Consider the following 9,794-nt stretch of genomic DNA (forward strand, 5'->3'; position numbering starts at 1 on the left):
CCGTTTTGTCGTAACCACAGTGTCCTTTGCCTTACAGAAGCTTTGCAGTTTTATGAGATCCCATTTGTCGATTCTTGATCTTAGAGCATAAGCCATTGGTGTTTTGTTCAGGAAATTTTTTCCAGTGCCCATGTGTTCCAGATGCTTCCCTAGTTTTTCTTCTATTAGTTTGAGTGTGTCTGGTTTGATGTGGAGGTCCTGATCCACTTGGACTTAACCTTTGTACAGGGTGATAAGGATGGATCGACCTGCATTCTTCTACATGTTGACCTCCAGTTGAACCAGCACCATTTGCTGAAAATGCTATCTTTTTTCCATTGGATGGTTTTGGCTCCTTTGTCAAAAATCAAGTGACCATATGTGTGTGGGTTCATTTCTGGGTCTTCAATTCTATTCCATTGGTCTATCTGTCTGTCTCTGTACCAATACCATGCAGTTTTTATCACTATTGCTCTGTAATACTGCTTGAGTTCAGGGATAGTGATTCCCCCTGAAGTCCTTTTATTGTTGAGGATAGCTTTAGCTATCCTGGGTTTTTTGTTATTCCAGATGAATTTGCAAATTGTTCTGTCTAACTCTTTGAAGAATTGGATTGGTATTTTGATGGGGATTGCATTGAATCTGTAGATTGCTTTTGGTAAAATGGCCATTTTTACTATATTAATCCTGCCAATCCATGAGCATGGGAGATCTTTCCATCTTCTGAGGTCTTCTTCAATTTCCTTCTTCAGTGTCTTGAAGTTCTTATTGTACAGATCTTTTACTTGCTTTGTTAAAGTCACACCGAGGTACTTTATATTATTTGGGTCTATTATGAAGGGTGTCGTTTCCCTAATTTCTTTCTCGGCTTGTTTCTCTTTTGTATAGAGGAAGGCAACTGATTTATTTGAGTTAATTTTATATCCAGCCACTTTGCTGAAGTTGTTTATCAGCTTTAGTAGTTCTCTGGTGGAACTTTTGGGATCACTTAAATATACTATCATATCATCTGCAAATAGTGATATTTTGACTTCTTCTTTTCTGATCTGTATCCCCTTGACCTCCTTTTGTTGTCTGATTGCTCTGGCTAGAACTTCAAGAACTATATTGAATAAGTAGGGAGAGAGTGGGCAGCCTTGTCTAGTCCCTGATTTTAGTGGGATTGCTTCAAGTTTCTCTCCATTTAGTTTAATGTTAGCAACTGGTTTGCTGTATATGGCTTTTACTATGTTCAGGTATGGGCCTTGAATTCCTATTCTTTCCAGGACTTTTATCATGAAGGGGTGTTGAATTTTGTCAAATGCTTTCTCAGCGTCTAATGAAATGATCATGTGGTTTTGTTCTTTCAGTTTGTTTATATAATGGATCACGTTGATGGTTTTCCGTATATTAAACCATCCCTGCATGCCTGGGATGAAGCCTACTTGGTCATGGTGGATGATTGTTTTGATGTGCTCTTGAATTCGGTTTGCCAGAATTTTGTTGAGTATTTTTGCATCGATATTCATAAGGGAAATTGGTCTGAAGTTCTCTTTCTTTGTTGTGTCTTTGTGTGGTTTAGGTATAAGAGTAATTGTGGCTTCGTAGAAGGTATTCGGTAGTGATCCATCTGTTTCAATTTTGTGGAATAGTTTGGATAATATTGGTATGAGGTCTTCTATGAAGGTTTGATAGAATTCTGCACTAAACCCGTCTGGACCTGGGCTCTTTTTCGTTGGGAGACCTTTAATGACTGCTTCTATTTCCTTAGGAGTTATGGGGTTGTTTAACTGGTTTATCTGTTCCTGATTTAACTTCGGTACCTGGTATCTGTCTAGGAAATTGTCCATTTCCTGAAGATTTTCAAGTTTTGTTGAATATAGGTTTTTATAGTAAGATCTGATGATTTTTTGAATTTCCTCCGAATCTGTAGTTATGTCTCCCTTTTATTTCTGATTTTGTTAATTTGGACGCACTCTCTGTGTCCTCTCGTTAGTCTGGCTAAGGGTTTATCTATCTTGTTGATTTTCTCAAAGAACCAACTTTTGGTTCTGTTGATTCTTTCTATGGTCCTTTTTGTTTCTACTTGGTTGATTTCAGCTCTGAGTTTGATTATTTCCTGCCTTCTACTCCTCCTGGGTGTATTTGCTTCTTTTTGTTCTAGAGCTTTTAGGTGTGCTGTCAAGCTGCTGACATATGCTCTTTCCTGTTTCTTTCTGCAGGCACTCAGCGCTATGAGTTTTCCTCTTAGCACAGCTTTCATTGTGTCCCATAAGTTTGGGTATGTTGTACCTTCATTTTCATTAAATTCTAAAAAGTTTTTAATTTCTTTCTTTATTTCTTCCTTGACCAGGTTATCATTGAGTAGAGCATTGTTCAATTTCCAAGTATATGTGGGCATTCTTCCTTGATTGTTATTGAAGACCAGTTTTAGGCCGTGGTGGTCTGATAGCACGCATGGGATTATTTCTATCTTTCTGTACCTGTTGAGGCCCGTTTTTTGACCAATTATATGGTCAATTTTGGAGAAAGTACCATGAGGAGCTGAGAAGAAGGTATATCCTTTTGCTTTAGGATAGAATGTTCTATAAATATCCATTAAGTCCATTTGGCTCATGACTTCTCTTAGTCTGTCTACATCTCTGTTTAATTTCTGTTTCCATGATCTGTCCATTGATGAGAGTGGGGTGTTGAAATCTCCCACTATTATTGTGTGAGGTGCAATGTGTGTTTTGAGCTTTAGTAAGGTTTCTTTTACATATGTAGGTGCCCTTGTATTTCGGGCATAGATATTTAGGATTGAGAGTTCATCTTGGTGGATTTTTCCTTTGATGAATATGAAGTGTCCTTCCTTATCTTTTTTGATGACTTTTAGTTGGAAATTGATTTTATTTGATATTAGAATGGCTACTCCAGCTTGCTTCTTCTGACCATTTGCTTGGAAAATTGTTTTCCAGCCTTTCACTCTGAGGTAATGTCTGTCTTCGTCTCTGAGGTGTGTTTCCTGTAGGCAGCAGAATGCAGGGTCCTCATTGCGTATCCAGTTTGTTAATCTATGTCTTTATATTGGTGAGTTGAGGCCATTGATGTTGAGAGATATTAAGGAATAGTGATTATTGCTTCCTGTTATATTCATATTTGGATGTGAGGTTATGTTTGTGTGCTTTTCTTCTCTTTGTTTTGTTGCCAGGATGATTAGTTTCTTGCATCTTCTAGGGTATAGCTTGCCTCCTTATGTTGGTCTTTACCATTTATTATCCTTTGTAGTGCTGGATTTGTAGAAAGATATTGTGTAAATTTGGTTTTGTCATGGAATATCTTGTTTTCTCCATCTATGTTAATTGAGAGTTTTGCAGGATACAGTAACCTGGGCTGGCATTTGTGTTCTCTTAGGGTCTGTATGACATCAGTCCAGGATCTTCTGGCCTTCATAGTTTCTGGCGAGAAGTCTGGTGTGATTCTGATAGGTCTGCCTTTATATGTTACTTGACCTTTTTCCCTTACTGCTTTTAATATTCTTTCTTTATTTTGTGCGTTTGGTGTTTTGACTATTATGTGACGGGAGGTGTTTCTTTTCTGGTCCAATCTATTTGGAGTTCTGTAGGCTTCTTGTATGCCTATGGGTATCTCTTTTTTTAGGTTAGGGAAGTTTTCTTCTATGATTTTGTTGAAGATATTTACTGGTCCTTTGAGCTGGGAGTCTTCACTCTCTTCTATACCTATTATCCTTAGGTTTGATCTTCTCATTGAGTCCTGGATTTCCTGTATGTTTTGGACCCGTAGCTTTTTCCGCTTTACATTATCTTTGACAGTTGAGTCAATGATTTCTATGGAATCTTCTGCTCCTGAGATTCTCTCTTCCATCTCTTGTATTCTGTTGGTGAAGCTTGTATCTACAGCTCCTTGTCTCTTCTTTTGGTTTTCTATATCCAGGGTTGTTTCCATGTGTTCTTTCTTGATTGCTTCTATTTCCATTTTTAATTCCTTCAACTGTTTGATTGTGTTTTCCTGGAATTCTTTCAGGGATTTTTGCGATTCTTTCAGGGATTTTTGCGATTCCTCTCTGTAGGCTTCTACTTGTTTATTAATGTTTTCGTGTGTTTCCCTAAGGGAGTTCTTCACGTCTTTCTTGAAGTCCTCCAGCATCATGATCAAATATGATTTTGAAACTAGATCTTGCTTTTCTGGTGTGTTTGGATATTCCATGTTTGTTTTGGTGGGAGAATTGGGCTCCGATGATGGCATGTAGTCTTGGTTTCTGTTGCTTGGGTTCCTGCGCTTGCCTCTCGCCATCAGATTATCTCTAGTGTTACTTTGTTCTGCTATTTCTGACAGTGGCTAGACTGTCCTATAAGCCTGTGTGTCAGGAGTGCTGTATACCTGTTTTCCTCTCTTTCAGTCAGTTATGGGGACAGAGTGTTCTGCTTTCGGGCGTGTAGTTTTTCCTCTCTACAGGTCTTCAGCTGTTCCTGTGGGCCTGTGTCTTGAGTTCACCAGGCAGCTTTCTTGCAGCAGAAAAGTTGGTCTTACCTGTGGTCCCGAGGCTCAAGTTTGCTCGTGGGGTGCTGCCCAAGGGCTCTCTGCAGGGGCAGCAACCAGGAAGACCTGTGCCACCCCTTCCGGGAGCTTCAGTGCACCAGGGTTCCAGATGGCCTTTGGTGTTTTCCTCTGGCGTCCGAGATGTATGTACAGAGAGCAGTCTCTTCTGGTTTCCCAGGCTTGTCTGCCTCTCTGAAGGTTCAGCTCTCCCTCCCACGGGATTTGGGTGCAGAGAACTGTTTATCCGGTCTGTTTCCCTCAGGTTCTGGCGGTGTCTCAGGCAGGGGTCCTGCCGCTCCTGGGCCCTCCCCCACGGGAGCCCAGAGGCCTTATACAGTTTCCTCTTGGGCCAGGGATGTGGGCAGGGGTGGGCAGTGTTGGTGGTCTCTTCCGCTCTGCAGCCTCAGGAGTGCCCACCTGACCAGGCGGTGAGGTCTCTTTCCCACGGGGTCTGGGAGCAGAGAGCTGTTCACCACACACTCTCTTAAATTCAATTAAATCGCCACATGAAAGAACATACATCACAATAACCTCTGATCCAATTGATAATATATAATTGCCCACCTAGATAACATACAGTTTGCTCATCTAGATACACAAAATCCTATAAACATTCGTCCCTTAAGAATAATCATAAGAATCTGTAAATGTGCAGAGAGGAATCTTAACATCTGCCTCCATGTTCTCTCTGCTGCCTCCCCTTCTCCAGAGTCCAGCCATTCTATTTGACGTCTTCAATTGACAGAAAGATCTTCAATTGAAAGGGGAAGCAAAACTCAGGCAAAAGGAAGTTTGCATCAAACAGTAGTAGACAACAGAGAGAATAAAAACAGTCCTTTGTAGGAACTCAAATATCAAGATCAGAGACCAGGTTATGTGTCAGTCATACTACGTACACTAACAGCCATTGATATAACACTAAAACTGTGCAGTTAGCCTGACAAGCATAAATGGAGATAGAAATCTGGTTCTTTATGTAAGCTAGCAATTTAGATATTCATAGATTTTATTATACTTTACAAACCATATATAGTTCATTTTGATTCATTCTCATGTGGAATTTTTAATTACTCAAATCAAGGAGGATAATCCTAAAGGAAACCAGCCATTAATAGAGAACATCCACTAAAATTTTTGCTTCACTTCCTGTCTCACCTATGGTTTCTATTGCTGTGAAGAGACGATGACCACAAAAACACGCTTAAGAAAAACATTTCATTAGGGCTGGCTTACAGTTCAAAGGTTTAGTCTATTCTCAGAATGGCAGGAAGCAGGCAACATGCAGGTAGGCAGTGCTCAAGAAAGAGATGAGAATACTACATCTGGATCCACAGGCAGCAGAAAGAAGACAGACTTGAGCTTCGGAGACCTCAAAGCCCAAAGTTTGCCCCTAGGAACCCACTTCCTCCAACAAGGCCACACCTCCTAATAATACCACTCTCTATGAGCCTTCAGAGGGCATTTTTTTTCAAACCGCCACACTTCCTAAATTATATACAGGTATGATGACCGTTTAAATGAAATTTTGAAATAACAAGGAGGCAGGACTCCCACTAGCTGTCTCTCATCACCAAATGAAGCTTCAGGACCAGGAATGGGTTATATCCAGGCAAGCTGTTAGTAAAACAAGTCCCAAGGAAACTTGAAACATCCTAGACTGTTGCAAAGGCTATAAGTTGCTCTCCACAAATGACAGCAAGGCCTTATTCTTTAAAATACCTACACAACTGGAAACTCCACTCCTACTAGTGTTCTTGATACTAAAGGGTACCCTCCCTCTACCAAGGAAAAAATGTAAACACTAACCCAGCTATGAAACCTTCCATCTACAATGGTGTCCTGCCTGCAAGACATGATAAGGCAATGGTGGTACCAAGTTTGTAGGAGTAGACAGCCAACATCTGATTTGATTTAAGACCAATTCCATGAGGTCGAACCCATTCTAAATAGTGCTAGGGTGGCCAAGAACTTGAAACTACATAGCTCAAAGACCCAGTGGAAAACCAAATAATATAGTTCTACAAAATAATGTAGCAATAAAATTTCTTCTGATGGCATCTGCTTTACTTATAAATCAGTGCCTTGTTCAATAATCTTCAGAAAAGTTTCTTGCAGCGGATGAGAGCAAAGACAGAGAGACCCACACCTAGACAATATGCAGAAAGTGATAAATCTTGGAACACTTAGTCCTCAATGGAATGTCTTCACCAAATCTCTCCCTTCATGGTTCAGGGAACTCCACAGAAGAGGAGGCAGACATAGTGTAAGTGCCAGAGGGGTTGGAGGACACCAGAAAATCAGGTTTTCTAGACTTAACAGGGTGGCACACATAGGAGCTCAGAGACTGAGGCAGCATACACATGACTTTTTAGGGATCCAAAACAAATGGGGACCTAATGATGAAAGGAGAACTGGGCATATCTCCCCATCCTTAGCCCAGAAGCTATCTATGTTAAACTTATAAACATTGTAAATAAAAAAAATTACTTTTCTCCAAGGAGTCTCATAGTGGAAACAAATTATTCTTAAGGGTAGGCTGCATGTCCAGCAATACAGACATGTCAACAGAATACAGACTCAAAGTCATCTTTTTTTTTTTTTTAAATGTTAATAAAATGTTTGTAGTACTATGCAATCCATAAATGATGGATGATAGTTCATTTATTTCATATGTTCACAAGCATCTGTTGTCAATGTTTTGTATTTTGGACTTACAGTTGGCACATTACAGGATTTTATTATTTTTTTTTTCATTTTTTTTTTTTATTAACTTGAGTATTTCTTATATAGATTTCGAGTGTTATTCCCTTTCCCGGTTTCCGGGCAAACATCCCCCTCCCCCCTCCCCTTCCTTATGGGTGTTCCCCTCCCAACCCTCCCCCCATTGCCGCCCTCCCCCCATAGACTAGTTCACTGTGGGTTCAGTCTTAGCAGGACCCAGGGCTTCCCCTTCCACTGGTGCTCTTACTAGGATATTCATTGCTACCTATGAGGTCAGAGTCCAGGGTCAGTCCATGTATAGTCTTTAGGTAGTGGCTTAGTCCCTGGAAGCTCTGGTTGCTTGGCATTGTTGTACTTTTGGGGTCTCAAGCCCCTTCAAGCTCTTCCAGTTCTTTCTCTGATTCCTTCAATAGGGGACCTATTCTCAGTTCAGTGGTTTGCTGCTGGTATTCGCCTCTATATTTGCTGTATTCTGGCTGTGTCTCTCAGGAGCGATCTACATCCGGCTCCTGTCGGTCTGCACTTCTTTGCTTCATCCATCTTGTCTAATTGGGTGGCTGTATATGTATGGGCCACATGTGGGGCAGGCTCTGAATGGGTGTTCCTTCAGTCTCTGTTTTAATCTTTGCCTCTCCCTTCCCTGCCAAGGGTATTCTTTTTCCTCATTTAAAGAAGGAGTGAAGCATTCACATTTTGATCATCCGTCTTGAGTTTCGTTTGTTCTAGGGATCTAGGGTAATTCAAGCATTTGGGCTAATAGCCACTTATCAATGAGTGCATACCATGTATGTCTTTCTGTGATTGGGTTAGCTCACTCAGGATGATATTTTCCAGTTCCAACCATTTGCCTACGAATTTCATAAACTCGTTGTTTTTGATAGCTGAGTAATATTCCATTGTGTAGATGTACCACATTTTCTGTATCCATTCCTCTGTTGAAGGGCATCTGGGTTCTTTCCAGCTTCTGGCTATTATAAATAAGGCTGCGATGAACATAGTGGAGCACGTGTCTCTTTTATATGTTGAGGCATCTTTTGGGTATATGCCCAAGAGAGGTATAGCTGGATCCTCAGGCAGTTCAATGTCCAATTTTCTGAGGATCCTCCAGACTGATTTCCAGAATGGTTTTACCAGTCTGCAATCCCACCAACAATGGAGGAGTGTTCCTCTTTCTCCACATCCTCGCCAGCATCTGCTGTCACCTGAGTTTTTGATCTTAGCCAATCGCACTGGTGTGAGGTGAAATCTCAGGGTTCTTTTGATTTGCATTTCCCTTATGACTAAAGATGTTGAACATTTCTTTAGGTGTTTCTCAGCCATTCGGCATTCCTCAGCTGTGAATTCTTTGTTTAGCTCTGAACCCCATTTTTTAATAGGGTTATTTGTTTCCCTGCGGTCTAACTTCTTGAGTTCTTTGTATATTTTGGAAATAAGTTCTCTATCTGTTGTAGGATTGGTAAAGATCTTTTCCCAATCTGTTGGTTGCCGTTTTGTCCTAACCACAGTGTCCTTTGCCTTACAGAAGCTTTGCAGTTTTATGAGATCCCATTTGTCGATTCTTGATCTTAGAGCATAAGCCATTGGTGTTTTGTTCAGGAAATTTTTTCCAGTGCCCATGTGTTCCAGATGCTTCCCTAGTTTTTCTTCTATTAGTTTGAGTGTGTCTGGTTTGATGTGGAGGTCCTTGATCCACTTGGACTTAAGCTTTGTACAGGGTGATAAGGATGGATCGATCTGCATTCTTCTACATGTTGCCCTCCAGTTGAACCAGCACCATTTGCTGAAAATACTATCTTTTTTCCATTGGATGGTTTTGGCTCCTTTGTCAAAAATCAAGTGACCATAGGTGTGTGGGTTCATTTCTGGGTCTTCAATTCTATTCCATTGGTCTATCTGTCTGTCTCTGTACCAATACCATGCAGTTTTTATCACTATTGCTCTGTAATACTGCTTGAGTTCAGGGATAGTGATTCCCCCTGAAGTCCTTTTATTGTTGAGGATAGCTTTAGCTATCCTGGGTTTTTTGTTATTCCAGATGAATTTGCAAATTGTTCTGTCTAACTCTTTGAAGAATTGGATTGGTATTTTGATGGGGATTGCATTGAATCTGTAGATTGCTTTTGGTAAAATGGCCATTTTTACCATATTAATCCTGCCAATCCATGAGCATGGGAGATCTTTCCATCTTCTGAGGTCTTCTTCAATTTCTTTCCTCAGTGTCTTGAAGTTCTTATTGTACAGATCTTTTACTTGCTTGGTTAAAGTCACACCGAGGTACTTTATATTATTTGGGTCTATTATGAAGGGTGTCGTTTCCCTAATTTCTTTCTCGGCTTGTTTCTCTTTTGTATAGAGGAAGGCAACTGATTTATTTGAGTTAATTTTATACCCAGCCACTTTGCTGAAGTTGTTTATCAGCTTTAGTAGTTCTCTGGTGGAACTTTTGGGATCACTTAAATATACTATCATGTCATCTGCAAATAGTGATATTTTGACCTCTTCTTTTCCAATCTGTATCCCTTTGATCTCCTTTTGTTGTCTGATTGCTCTGGCTAGAACTTCAAGAACTATATTGA

Source organism: Rattus norvegicus, chromosome 3 (assembly GCF_036323735.1).
Source record: "Rattus norvegicus strain BN/NHsdMcwi chromosome 3, GRCr8, whole genome shotgun sequence".
Taxonomy (NCBI): Eukaryota; Metazoa; Chordata; class Mammalia; order Rodentia; family Muridae; genus Rattus; species Rattus norvegicus.